Source organism: Sus scrofa, chromosome 1 (genome assembly GCF_054392235.1).
Source record: "Sus scrofa isolate SSC_HxYL_T2T_F1_AM1 chromosome 1, Sscrofa_HxYL_maternal_Yorkshire_Landrace_v2.0, whole genome shotgun sequence".
Taxonomy (NCBI): Eukaryota; Metazoa; Chordata; class Mammalia; order Artiodactyla; family Suidae; genus Sus; species Sus scrofa.
Window position 1 is genome coordinate 31,613,504 of NC_139383.1, and position 15,527 is coordinate 31,629,030.

General features: G+C 36.7%; 1 protein-coding gene across 16 annotated transcripts in view; it reads right to left on the reverse strand.

The window, feature by feature from the left end:
• LOC146406010 (uncharacterized) overlaps positions 1 to 15,527 on the reverse strand; it is a 265,230-nt gene that overhangs the window by 182,253 nt on the left and 67,450 nt on the right. Inside the window, exon 9 of one of the 16 annotated variants that reach the window (XR_014803450.1) lies at positions 11,836 to 11,899. The exons of the other annotated variants lie outside the window; for them this stretch is intronic. The gene's annotated coding sequence lies outside the window, so the exon portion shown is untranslated. The remainder of the gene's footprint in view (positions 1 to 11,835; positions 11,900 to 15,527) is intronic. 16 annotated transcript variants of the gene reach the window in all.

A 15,527-nucleotide genomic window follows, 5' to 3' on the forward strand; every position in this document is an offset into this window, starting at 1 on the left:
AGGTTAAGGACCCAGCATTTTCACAAGCTACAGCTTAGGTCACACATGTAGCTTGGATCCAGCATTGCTGTGGCTGTGGTGTAGGTCAGCAGCTGCAGCTCTGATTTGACTCCTAGCCTGGGAATGTCCAAATGCTACAGGTGCGGCCCTAAAAAGAAAAAAAAAGAAGAAGAAGAATAGTATGTTCTGTGATTTAAAAATTGTGTTAGTTTTGAATTGTAGAACTATTTATTTTTCTCAAAAAGTCAAATCCCATCTTCTCATTTAAACCAAGTTAATATTATTCAGTGTGTCCAGATTATCTGAACATCTAAAGCGGTATCTGACAGCAATACAATAAGATAGGAGCCACACACATAATTTCAAATGTGTAGTAGCCATATTCAAAATGCAAAAAGGAACAGGTGAAATTAATTTTAATAGAACATTTCATTTAACCCAATATATCTAAATATTATCATTCACCATGTAACCAATATAAAAATGTTAATGAGATATTTTGCATTCTTTTTTTTCATATTAAGTCTTTAAAATCCAGTGTGTACTTTATACTTCCAGCGCATCTCAATTCGTATTAGCCTTATTTCACGTGCTCGGTGGTCCCATACATGCTATCAGAGTAAACAGAGCATATCTAAATGATTCAGGGAAAGCCCTAGGAAAGTTATAAGATGCCAGAACTTTTAATGCTCCTCTTCTTCTCTCTTTTTTACATTGGGACACCTTCCTGCTTCCCTTTTCAGGGCCCTATGTTTTGCTGTTCACTCTCTTGCTCTGGGAAAACCAAAGAGCATAGGGAAATAAACTGACCCAAATGGCCCTGGATTTGACACCTGCTAGATCTTGTAACATCATCTGAGCTTCAAATTGGTCATCAGTACCTATCTCATCACTCCTTATAGAGTTTTATTAAGTTCAAGTACAATGACGTCCATGATGGCATTTAGCACAGTGCCTGGCATTGTAAAAGCACTGTAAAGAAGCTACTCTTAGTTTTGCTTTTAAATCATGTCTGCTAGGAGAAGGCAATGCCCAGTGTTTAAAAAAATGATCACTTTTAGAATTTCAGGCACCAAACACAGGCTATAGGGGACATTCTTTCAGAGGAGGAGAATAAACCAGGGATATAAACAGATAGTGGAAGAAAGTATCTTAGAGAGCAAGGTATCATGTGAGATTTCTGATAATTCTAGACTCTTCTCTCCTTCTGACATTATAAAAGGGGAATTAGATTTTCAATAATACTTCATATGTTCATGCAACATAAGTGGCTTTCATTCTGAAGACATTTTTTAATCAAAGTATGAAATAAACTATAAACTTGGTTTACTTTTTTTAAGCCAAGAAGCATACTGATTTTCCGAAATTGGACGAACTACAATCACATTAAATATGCAGTAAAAATCAAGACAAAAGGGCACACTCATGGATAACCCATAATTGTTTAAACCTCACAGTTTTTTTCTGAAATGTAGACACATCTAAAAGCTGCTATATGATACCAGCATAGTTCATGCTCTGAATCACTGCCTTTTCAAAATGAACAAAAATATACAATTATTAAAGCTTCCCAGAAAGCGAATACAATGTTGGCAAATTCAATAAACTATTCACTTTGTGAGTGAGTCAGAGTGTCCTTAGATATTTCCAAGACATACAGTTTCAATTGCAAACATATTGTCCTTGGCTCTTTAGCCCATGTGACTGGGGCACCAAGAAGTTATCTGGCGGATGTGATATTGGGGCAAAGTGATAACCAGGTGGGAAGTGCTCATGGGCTAGGCAGGCATCTGCTCAGACACTGGAATGCCTTTCTAAGTTACCTGGTATACTAGTTTAATAGGGCTGCTGTACCACAAACTTGGTGGTTTTAAACAACAGAATTTATTATCTCAGAGTCCTGGTGGCCAGAAGTCCAACATTAGGTTTCAGCAGGGCTATATTCCTTCTAAACCTGTAGAGGAAGCCTTCTTCGCCTCTCCCTAGCTTCTCATGGTTTGCTGGCAATCACTGGTGTTCCTTGGCTTGCAGCAGCATAACTCCAATCTCTGTCTTCATCATCACATGGTGTTCTCCTTTGTGTTTCATGACCATCTTCTTATAAGGACTTTGGTCATATTGGATTAGGAGTTTACTCTACTTGAGTATGACCTCCTCTTAACTAATTACATCTATAGGAATGCTATTTTCAAATCAGGTCATGTGCTGAAGTACTAGGAGTTAAAACTTCAAAATATATTTGGGGGGGGCATAATCCAATGTGAAATACTTGGTTTCATTGGGCTTTGAATTAAATGATTGAGAGACAATGCAATATGTTGGTTATAAGGGTGAGCACTTGAATCCTTATCAGTCTGGGTGAACCCAGGGGAATTCAAGTCCTAGCTTTGCTGCCTAGTATAAGATCTCAAGCAAGTAACTTAACTCTGGGTGCCTCAGTTTTGCCTACCTATATGAAGGCAGTAACAGTCATCCATCTAGCTTGAGTTAATGTATAAAGTGCCTATAGTGCCCACCACCTAGGAATACGTCACACGTGGTTACTCATGATTTTTTATTGGTATACGACAGCTTACCTCCTTTAACTATTCCTACCCAAATTTGAAATTCTATCCTTCACAGAGGCAGCTATACTGTTGCTCTGTTTTGCTCAGTTGTTTTTGCTCTTTAGGGTATACACTTTTTCCTTCAAAGTTAAATGACCCTCCTATCACTTATGCTTACGATATATAAACAGACAGACTTTCTGGATTTGACCACACATATCAAAAGCCTGAAAAGTGTTTATAGTATTGGATACAAATTTATTTCTAAGAATATATTCTAAATAAATAATTTAAGATGAATGCAAAAATTCTGCTGCAAGAGATTAAAAAAAATCATATTAATGTTTATAAAAACAAAAAGTTACACAAAAGCTACTTTTGTTATGATGGATTTAAAAAATCATGGTCATAATGTAAAAAAATATTCAATCATTAAAAATGATGCCACAGGTATGGCCCTAAAAAGACAAAAAATAAATAAATTTGAGGACATCTTTTAAAAGAAAACATATTCTTTATGTATTGTTGAGTGAAACAAGGATAAAACACTACCTAAAGCAGTGCTATTTAAATAGACTTTCTGTAGTGCTAAAATTTTTCTATATCCATGGTGTTCAATACAAAAGTCACAGCCACACATGGTAACCAATACCTGAAATGTGGCTAATGCAACTACAGGATTTAATGTTTACATTTATTTCAATTAATTTTAATTTAAATAGTCAGGTTTGGCTCATGGCTACCATTTTAAAGAGTGAAAGTCTGGGTAGCTTTTGTTTATTGATTCCTCTGCCCCTCTTTTCTTTATTTTCCTTTAAAGCCTCTCTCATGTCTCTTGCCTCCTTCCAGACTATCTGCCAGGTAGTCCTTACTCTTCTCCCTCTATTTCTTTAGCCAGTAGCATTTGTTCTCAGGAAATAACCTAGTAAATGAATCTTTTTCAAGGCATAAAGAGAACTGATGTGCTACTAGCCATATAAGTATTCCATTTTAAATTTAATTTGTATAAATTCCATTTATAATTTAACCAAAATTTGACCTCCAGCCAAAAAAAAAAAAACTCATGAGAATTTCACACACTAAGCTGAACATAGAGGCAGTAAATAAAATTATTTTTCAGGAGCTCCCGTCGTGGCTCAGTGGTTAACGAATCCGACTAGGAAAAATAAGGTTGAGGGTTTGATCCCTGGCCTTGCTCAGTGGGTTAAGCATCTGGCGTTGCCGTGAGCTGTGGTGTAGGTTTCAGACTCGGCTCAGATTCCGCATTGCTGCGGCTGTGGTGTAGCACAGCGGCCACAGCTCCAATTAGACCCCTAGCCTGGGAACCTCCATATGCCGCGGGAGCGGCCCTAAAAATGGCAAAAAAATGAAAAAAAAAAAAAAAGGCAAAACAAAACAAATAAATAAAAAAAAATTTTAAATTATTTTTCACCATAAGGGAACTTCCATGTTCACTTTTAAAAATATTAAATGTTACTCTGAGGACAAGCCATCAGATTTATATGATGTGGGCATTAAGTGATGAACCAGGACCAAAAAATGGAACAACTGTAACTTTGCTGAATTTATTAGTTCTAGTAGATTCTTGTGGATTCATTAAATTTTCTATGTATGGAATCATGTCATCTGTGAATAAAGATAGTTTTACTTTTTCTTTTCCAATTTGAAGCGTTTTGTTTCTTTTTCTTGTCTAATTGCTCTGGCTAGAACTTTCAGAACGAGGTTGAATAGCAGTGGTAAAAGTAAGGATTTTTGTCCTGCTTCTGATTTTATGGGAGAAGATTTCAGTCTTTTGCCACCGAGTCTGATGTTAGCTATGGGTTGTTTTTTGTTTTATTTCATATAAATGCCCCTTTATCATGTTGAAGAAGTTTGCTTATATTCCTAGTTTTCTGAGAATTTTTGTAATGAAAGGGTGTTAGATTTTGTCAAGGTGAATTACTTCCAGGTCATTAACATCCTGTAAACAGCACCTAGTATTAAGCTTTGCAGAGTCAACAGTTTAATAAGTGTTTGCTGTGCTAAACTGATTTGAAAACAGCAAACACCAAAAACCTGAATCACATGTCAAGGGACATTCTTTGAATAAATTATCCTTAGGGATTCATTTGGAAAAGTTGGCTATTTTTCCCCCCACACAAGCCATGAAACTCACATCAGAGTTTTTTCAAAATGACCTCTTAACACTAAATAAATTTTAAAATATGGAAAGAGTTAACTCTAACACCTAATACCATTGGCAAAGAGAGTTGTCTAAGAACACCCATGAACTGAAACAGGCTCAGTCAAATGGGGGAGTGGGAAAACAAAGTCACTGCCTGAGCCTTCTGTAGAAAGTATTTGTAGCCTCAGTAACCTATGCCAAATATAAAAGGTTCCTCGACAGCTTGATGTTGAATTTGAATATCTGAGAGTTTCCACTAATTAGATCATATGACATATATTTTTAAAGTCTATCAACATCAGAGTAGTGTTTTGCAAAAGGGACTCTGTGGCTTCCATCAGAAGTCTATATTTTTCCTCCTGGGTACATCTCTGGCATTTCTTGTCAGGTATGATGGGCCCAGGTATGTTATTTTTCTTCCAGGCAGCCTAACTGAACCTTGCTGATGAAAAAAAAAAAAAAATCCACAAGGAACATGCAGTACAAAATAATATTTGTCACTGATGTGGTAGAAATAGAAATTTATACAAACAATTTGGGAATTATAGGTTCATCACCACTGGGGTGAAAAGTTATAGACCATTTCTCACCCTCAATTATCCACTGGTTCCTTGTTGTGCCTCAGCCAAATATTTGGTTTCTTCACATGCTTCCCTAACTTCTATTCACCAAGATCTAACACTCAAAAATGCCAGCCAGGAATGATACTGGCCAGGTTCTTGGTGAATACCTTCGAGGGCCATAATATATGTTTACAAGTAACTCATAATTAATCACTAAACTTCCTTTTGGGAAAGAAAATATACTTGGGGGTATATTTTACTGTCTGGGGGGGCAAGAAATGACAGGATGGGAAGAGAGGAGAAGCAAGTAAGGGGGGATGATTGAAAACATTTGACTTGGCTTGAAATTAAAGTACATATTTCACACATATTTTTAACCAACCCCAGAAGACAGCCTGACTTCGAACATGCTGAACAGGAAGCCATTTTCTGTTGGAATGCTTGCTGAGCCCATCCAAAACACACACACGCCCAATACCCCTGGGCTATCTAAAAAAGGTTGGGGCGAAAATATTTAATTTATATGTGCACTCCTGCTTCCTGTTTTATTTTTTTCCTCTTTGCCAACTCTGTTTTTCAAACTTTGTGAAAAATGATAGGGAACCTAATTCATATCCCCTTCCCTTTATTGACTCAGCTGTACATTCTGCCTCAATTTATAGCTCATACCTGGCTTGAAGACCAAAGGAAGAGAGAAAGGTAAAGATGGATGTTAAACTCTCATGGTTACAGTGGCTAAAAAGGAATCTGGGTGGAGGAAAGCTTGCTGCTGCGGTATCCATATCAAGGGCAAGAGGGTGTGGAACCGGGGCTTATTGGCTTTCAGAATGTGTGCATTCAGTAGAATGCATTCAAAAAGGCTAAAAGGAAGGTATCAAGGGGGAGGTGGTTGGGGAGAATGTTCTGAATATTAGAACTGAGTGCCTGGAGACCCCTGAATCCTATTATATTTCAAAGAAACAGTCCTGGTTCTCAAGAAGAATTTCTAAATATTTTGGAGAAGAATACATAAAGACCCAAGTAGTTAAAATTTATAATTCAAGCAAAGGATTTTCCAAAACTTTAACTGTATTGAAGAGCTTTATACTTGGTGGAACACGCCCTTTGAGAATAAAATGAGTTCCAGATGGGCGTTCTTTCCATGGTATACCTGTTACCCTTATTATTTTATTTTGATTTTTTGAGAATGCTGAGTCAATGTGCAATAAGACATGTGAAAGAAAATCTGAAACCCAATGGAAATCCAGCAAGCTTGAAGTTCAGATTTCAAAGTTCTTGAGCTCAATCTAATTTCCCCAGAAAGCTGACCACACTCTATGGAAATCCTGTCATAGGAAGGGTTCTATAATTGAGCAGTTTGTTTTAAATACTTCAAAAGAGGTGGGGAATTTATAACTATCTGAACTCAAATAACTATTTCAACATTGCCTTTGGAAGCTATGTTTCAATTTTAATTTCATATCAGACTAACACTCTAAGTATAACACCATCTTGGGAAATTCTTTCTACCTGTCACCATGGACTTTACAGTGCTTTCATGTCAAGTTAACTGGTCAACTTTAAACTTTTGCTTCAAGTTGATAAAGGCAAAGCAGTAAACCGCTTTTACATTCTTGTGGAGATATTCAACTGTATAGTAATATAGTCCCTTATGTCTTTTATTAAACCACCCTTCAAAGTTTATAAACATGAAACCTGATAACATCAACTTATTTTGCATTTGAAGAGAAAGATTTTTTATCACCCTGAAAAAAATGTGTGGCCACAGATGCACACTGGTTGACACCATGGGGTTCTAGCAAAGACTACATTACTGATTCTTATGCTTGTGACATGTTCTCCCTGTGGCTTATTTTAAGGGAGGTGATATGAAAGTAGATTTCTGATACTTTCAAAGTAAACTAGAGTGAACTGTCGGTCCTGCTGCACTGTCCTAGTGGTGTCAGCCTTCTGCAACACTCACTAAGCCTGCTGTTAACAAAACTCCTGGGAGTAATTTTCACATAACATTTTATCTCCTGGAATTAGGTACCATTTCTATATCCTAAGTAGTCACCTATGATTTGTACCAACCACTGGTAAGCTGCTAAACCAGCTCTTGAGGGGGAGGAAGAGGCTGACTGTAGTCTTTACTGATTTCTACAGTATAAATATTCCCACCATGGTCAATTACAAGGTACCACCTTGATGATGTCACTAAATACATGTGTGTATCAGCTGGTTCCAGCACATTACCCATGCCAACCACTGGTGCCCCTAGAACCAGAAGAATGTGTCATAAAGGAATATCCTCCCCTCCTAAGGGTACTTAGGTGACAGACATCTTCATGCTTTACACTGCTAACCAATAAGCCAAAGAGGATGAAGCCTGAGGCACTAGGATCAACTTCAGGTAACTCTCAGCTCTCCCTTGGTGAGTCCAGTTGACCTTCCTGACCTGCTTTGATCCAATTTCTCCCACTCTGGACTGCTTTCTGTGCTCTGTCTGACTCTAGCATCCAATTAGCACGCTGCAGTGTCCCCCAGAGATGGCTGATTAGAAGCCTTCTCCACTTCCACTATATTCTTGCCTCCTGGAGTTAAAAGCTAACTCCAGTTCTCTTAACCCTAAGTCAGACCACTTTCTCCAAGTAACAACTCAAACTGCACTTGTCTTAGGGTGTGGCTACTATAAAAAGCTCCCCAAACCTTGTCCCTGGCTCTTCTCAGAAAAGGTCTTCTAACCCCAGAGTCTGGTATTTGCTTGCATTGAAATGACCTTTTTACTACACTCCCTGAATTTGGGTTTTTATAGGCTGTAGTCTCTTTGTTGAGATGGAAGGATCTATAGGGTGTCCTGTTTCCACTACTTCCTTTTTTGACACTAGTTCCTTCAGGTCCCTCCGCATTTCCACAATGTGCTCTTACTCTCCTGAAATCATTCCTGATAGACACTGAGTAGGACTGAATATTCTCCACCTAACATATTTGCTCCCAGTATTTTTAAATAGAAAGAGCACCTTAAGGTCAAGAAATTGCTCCAACCCTTCCATGTGTAACGATAATTTCAATGTTTTTTTAATTGAGTAACAAAAACCACCATGATTAAGGAAAATTTTAACCTACTCTACATTTTTTGGATCATAACAGCTGCTCATACATTTGAAAAAAATCTATATATGATTAGACAAGGCACATGGTGCCGAGCATGGTACCTGTATAGAACAGTACAGAATATGTTAGCTATGATTTTTGTTGACGTTGTTTTTATTCTAAACATATAATTTCATAACAAGGCTACTAAATGATCTCCTTGTCTCCGATCTTGTTCTTCTACAAGCCACACAACAGAAGGAGTGATTACTCTTAAACCTGAATCTGATCAGGTCATAAAACACCAACTTATTTAAACTTTCCAGTGATTGCCTACCAAACCCAGAATAAATACCAATTTTTTGCTGCGTCTACAGTCATCTTCAGGGTCCAGCTTCTGCCTAACTTTCTGGCTTTCTTTCTGATCCTCAGATCAAACTTCTAGCTTTCATAGGACCATCACCTTTGTAGTCTTCCATGCGGCTTACTGTTCTCGTAGATCCACACATGGCTGTCTCCATTTAGTCATCAGATATTGGTTTAAATGACACCATTTCAGAAAGGACTTCCCTGGCCACCCAATTTAAATAGACATCCAGTCACTCTGCACCACATTACTTTCTTTTAATCTTCTTCATAACAATTTTATCCTTAGCTACCATTCCTAGTATCTATTCATTTATTGTCCATTTTTCTCTAGGCAGTGATTCTCATATATTCATCATATATATATATATATATATATATCAACTATTATTAACAATTACTATCTCCATCCTAGTAGACAGCCATTTCATCTGCCTTCTCCTGGGTCCCTATCTTGACACCACCAGGTATCACCAATTAAATGCCTCATTATTTAACTGAGAAGGAATATACCATAAAACCTGGTTCTCTGAAATCTGGAATTTTAGCATCTTAAGATCCACATCACAGTAAACAGACTGATTCATCTCTAGCTACTGCAGTAAAAGAGAACTGGATATGAAGAAGACTGGAAGCTACCTTATAGAAGCAGAGCCTTCTGGGTAATGGTGGGGCATCTTGTAAGGAACACTCAACCTAGGTGAGTTAGGATTGAAGTCATGGATGCTCTTGTGCAAACCATGCCCAGGAATTTTATAAGCAAGTATTTCTGCTGAATCTACTTTACGATGGTGGCAAACTTCTCTCCCCTCCATCTCCATATAATTAGCAGAGAAAACAAATTCTAAGAACAAAGAATATCATTCATAAACTGTGTTTCACAATAAATACGAATTATCCAACTGAAGTTTGACTGCTGCAGACATACAGACTGAGAATTTGGCAATGGTGACTGCCAAAGAGTGACAATAGAGACTGAGAATTTGGCAATGGTGACTAATCTAATACGGACTGGCAAGGAATAGAGAAACAAAATGGAAACCAGAGTAAAAGAAAAGAGATCCAAAATCATGAGGACATAGATAGTTAGGCAATATCCCTCTAAGTTTCACCAAAACTTGAAACCACTTTTAGCTTGACTCATATATTGCTTGTAGCTGCTCCATATATGGGATAATAAATAAGGTATGATAAATTGTTAGAAACTAACTAGTTATTTTATTCTGGGGTAAAGATCAAACTCAAGAACACATCTTTTGTAATTATGAAGAGAGGTATAACTTGAATCAAGTGGCTGCAGTTTCACACTTATACTCATTTTTCCAGAGAAATTAAAATAGTTTACAGGAGTTCCCGTTGTGGTGCAGTGGTTAACGAATCCGACTAGGAACCATGAGGTTGCGGGTTCGGTCCCTGCCCTTGCTCAGTGGATTAATGATCCGGCGTTGCCGTGAGCTGTGGTGTAGGTTGCAGACGCGGCTCGGATCTCACGTTGCTGTGGCTCTGGCGTAGGCCAGTAGCTACAGCTCCGATTAGACCCCTAGCCTGGGAACCTCCATATGCCGCGGGAGCGGCCCAAAGAAATAGCAAAAAGACACACACACAAAAAAATAGTTTACAATCGCTATAGCCATGCTAAAACACTGTGCTCCACTAGAAAGTGTTCCTCAAAAAAGGAAAAAAGGGAGTGGCTTTGTATGCTCCTATAGGTTTTGAGAATACTGGATTAAACAATGTTAACATGTTTATATTCAGCTGTTTTGATAGGCAAATGTGCAAAATATATCTCAAAAGGTAAAGAACGTCATTTCAAGACAATCATAGATTCCTTTCTTCAAGAAATATCTATTAATGTTTAAGAAACATTAAACATTGCTATAGGAAGCACTGTCTAAACTGTCTCATACTTGTTACAGCTCTCTTTGGAGAAAAGAATGTCAATAGGATTCTTAGTCTTCCACTTTTGGTAAACTGTAACAAAAACAATAGCAAAATAAACAAAACAAAAGACTGCTGCTCCAACAGCTTTTCCAGAAAATCCCCTGCAGCCCTCTGGTCATGGCTCCTTAGCTTGAACTTGGGCACAAGTGCTAGGGATGTTGGAAGAGGGAGATTTAGAGTCCCAGGATACATGGTAGAGGGAGCTATAGGAAAAGTATGTCTGGGGACTTCAGAGCTGTAGTTTCCAACACAAAGGAGATGTACCTGACTTGCACCAGCAGATATGTAAATATACTGATACAGCTACAATATTAAAACTGTGTGGTATGGAGGCAAAACCCAACATGCCAGAAACAGATAAAATACATAAACTAAATAATTACATTTAGCATATTATAGTATATGTAGTATATTATAGAGATGATTTTTTTTTTTAATTCTAGAAGGAAAGAAAGGTTCCTCAAAACAAAATACCAAATAATAGAACTCAAAAAATAAAACCATATGATCCAGCAATTCCACTCTTGGGTATTTTCCCAAAGAAAATGGAAGCAGTAATTAAAAAAGAGGTATGTGCCCTAATGTTCACAGCAGCACTATTTATAATAGCCAAGATATGGAAGCAACTGAAGTGTCCATCCACAGATGAATGAATAAAGATGTGATACATATATATACATATGTATATGAAAATTTGCCATTTGTGACAACAGGATGGATTTGGAGGGTGTTAGGCTTAGTGAAGTAAGTCAGACAAAGACAAATACTGTATGTCTTCACCTACATACCAAATGAATAATAAGAAATAAAACCTGAAAAATAAAATGAATGAATACAAGAAAACAGAAACAGACTCAAGATGCAGATAACAAACTAATGGGGAGAAGGGTGGAGGAAAAGTCAAAATAAGTGAAGGGGATTAAGAGGTACAAACTACTAGGTATAAAATAAATAAGTTACAAGGATGTTATACATAGTACAGGGAATATAGCCAATATTCTATAATAACTTTGTATGGTGTGTAATCTATAAACTTTGAATCATTACCTTGTAAAACTGAAACTAATATAATATTGTAAGTCAACCATAATTCAGTTTAAAAAAAGGAAAGGAAGGTTTATTCAATAAATAATTTTGTGGAAAATGGTTAGCTATTTGGAGAATATATAACATTAATTCTTACCTCAAATTATAGTCAATATAAATTCCAGATGGGCTTTATAGTTTAATGTTAAAAACAAAAAGGCCTAGAAGAGAAGATGGGTCAGAGATCTGATGATTTTAAATTTATGACACATAAAAGCTAAGGCCAAAAAACCCCAAACAGACAGATTAGTAAATTTGTCTTTGACCATAAAAAGCTTCCCAAACAAAATTTTTAAACCAAAATCTGAGAAAAACAGTTGCCAAATAGCTGACAGATCACATTGAGATATTAATATATCAAGAATTTCTACAAGAAAATAGGAAAAAGGAAACAAACAGATAACTTACAGGAAGAAAGCATATAATAAAATTTTTTAAATTATTCTAAAACAATAGTCAGAGAAATACAAATTTACATTGACTTATTATAATATTAGTATAAAATGTTTTACATAAAAAGTCACAGTACTATCATCAGTGTGGTGAAACAGACAAGCTTTTTAGAAAGCGGGAAGACTAAGACCTGCAATCTTCCTGGAATGCAATTTAGTCATTTATTTAATGCTTTTGGCACTGTAATTACACTTTAAAAAAATTATTCCAAGGAAATAATCAAATGGAAAAAAAAGACTGAGTCACAAGAATGTTCATCATGCTTTAATTTTTAATGACAAAAATGAGAAATGGTCCATTGAACATTGTATTAATTTAAGCATGCTATAATGATAATAATGGCTTACTTTATCATTATTTAATAATAAAAATGGCTTATTAATCATAATTAACTATCATTAACAATAATCTATAGTGGATTAGTAAACCTAGAATTATAATGATAATCATACTTATATTGTGCCAGGAACTGTTCTAAGACTGATGAATACGGATTAACCCATTTAATCCTTACCTTACAACCACTTTATGAACTTTGTACTACTATTTTTATCTTTTTTTAGAGGTGAGGAAACTGACATACGGAGAGGTTAAGTAACTTGCCCAAAGGCACTCAAGGCACTGGCAAGCAGCAGAGCTGGGCTTCAAACCTAGGCAGTCTGACTCCAGGATCTATGGCCTTAACGCCTACACATATGACCTCACACTTCTATCCATAAAATAGAACATGAAATAGCCATTAAAATGTTTCCAAACTTGATTTAATGAGGTGGAAGCATGCTTACATTATAATTGGGGGAAATGATTATGCAAAAATACATTTGTGGCATTATCCCAATTTTGCTAACAAGCAATATACATATGAATTAGAAAAGTTAAAAGGAAATATATGCAAAGGTCAAAGCAATTATCCCTGAAGTTGTGCGTAATTTTCATTTTTTTTCTTTTCTTTTTTTTTTTTTTTGCTTTTTAGAGCTGCACTTGTGGCAAATGGAAATTCCCAGGCTAGGGGTCGAATCGGAGCTATAGCTGCTGGCCTATACCATAGCCATAGCAACATGGGATCTGAGCCACATCTTCATTTTCATCTTTATAATTTTGCGTATTTTATAAAGTTCCAGTGAAGATGTGTTACTTTTAAAATCAGAGAATATAAGTCATTTCAAGATAATAAAAAATTAATACATAACTAGAATAATTTGCATTCTCTTGCCTTCTTCACCTTTCGAACTGCATTCTCAAGCTAGTAAAAACTACCTTAACTACACTTACATCGATGAGAGAGCCATAGCTGTGTCCTGAATGCTGCCAGTTATAGAATTTCTTCCCCATTTTTGTATCTTAAATATTGCCCTTAGGATATTCTTCATAGTCATACTGAAGACAACCCTCAAGGACACCATACTGCCATTGATGAAACAAAAAAAATCTCTGGAGTTTAAAACTTCCAGAGTTCCCAGGTGGCTCAGCAGGTTAAGGATCTGGCTGTGGTAAGGGTTTGATCCCTGGCCTGGGAACTTCCTCATGCCTTTGGTGCAGCCAAAACGAAAAGAAAAGAAAAAAGAAGCTTCCAATTCCACCAATTCCACCAACTGAGAGATAGGAAGATTTATGAAGAGCAAATGATTCTTTTCTTTTTTTTTTCATTTCCAAGGACATTAAAACATTCCTGTTTATATCCACTGCTATGCTTCTTTCAACCATAATCTATAACCACATCAAAAAAGAAAAAATAAAGTGTCTTGAGTGTGATTCAGATATAGCTTGGGCTTCTAAACCAATTGACAAAGGTTTGTTCCATAGAAACCTGGTTTTCTTTGAAGCCTAAACTACTAAAGACGGAAGAAATACACACATATACATATAAATCACCTCCCTATACATAAAAATCAAAAACACTTTTACATATACTATCTCACTTTATCCTCATAACATCCCTTTGAGGTAATAAAGATACAAATCCTTAGGCTATTGGAAGGCTTTCAAAATAAAGTTAAATTATGACTTACTTATTAAAAAAAATCCTGAGGTATTAAAGCTATTCGCATACCACAGAGTTTCAAAGTCTAAAAGCTGACCACGAGTAATAATAAGCAATGCACAAGTAAACGAATTCAGGAATTACGGTCAAAGAGATTGCTATTTGGGGTCTGGCTAAAAGATCTGCAGTAAGGCACTGGCTAGGCTAGAACGATTTTTCTACCGGGGGATTTTTCAAATACATCCAGAATGTAATTTATTTTATTTTATTTTTCCAGTAGCTCTTCTTGTCCTTGTCCTTGTCAAACCTTACTTCCCTTAAAAACCACCCTCCAGCCTCTAGGTTACTGGACCCAAGTTTTTAAATCTCTCAACCAACTAAACACAACAGTGAGTATCTGGGGCCCAGATGTGACTGTACCACCAAGGGAGGGTGCAAATATCAAATAACTGGGTGAGCTCCTCATGCACTGTAATGTGCCCAGAAGCAAAAGAGAAATAACAGCGCTAATTTTAATTTTCTCACCTTATTGAGGATACAGAGAGTGGCTTAAAATTTCTCCCCCGTCACACCTACACAGAATGAACTAGCTAGTCAAATCCTTTAGGGAACTATCACGTTCAGGTAGAATTTGGTTCCAGTCAAGCACAGATCTAATCTGGCTACTATCTCCTGCTATGACTTCAATAATCTCCTACTCCTCGGGGAAAGCAATCCAAATCACCTGACGTGTCCCGAAAGAATTGCCACAATTTTGATCTTTTGCTTCTTTCCCAAATCCATCTGCCTGCCTAGTGTAGCTGATACACAACTCCCAGGATGCACTCTGGCCCATGTTGCCTCTTGGCCTTTGCTCATAGTGCCCTTTCCCCAAGCGCATCCTTCCTCGCACCTCCATCTGCTGAATTTAACAAAAGTAACTATGACAGGTAGTGTTACAAATGCTTAACATCTATCATCTAATGGAAACCTTGAAACAATCCTGTATTGTTCCTCTCATTATTTTTATCATTAAGGGAAAAAACAAAGCACATAGAAGTTGCCTTTACAATCCAAATAACACACATGTTGGGTGTTTTTTATTTTGTTTTAGATTATATTCATTTAATCATTCTCCTGTTTTTTTACTGTCTGTGCATTTTTTAGGTCATTATCACAACCCACCTAGGATGAGAGCTACTTGTTCAGTGGGTTCTTGAGTATAAAGAGCAATGTCTCTCAAAGTGAGGTCAAGGTACCGCTGGAGTCCCTGGGATCTTTTCAGGGGTTCTGTGGGGTTAAAACTATTTTCTTAATACTACTAAGAATTTATTTGCCTCTATGGCATGTCATATCGCACAACTAAAAAAAGTGAG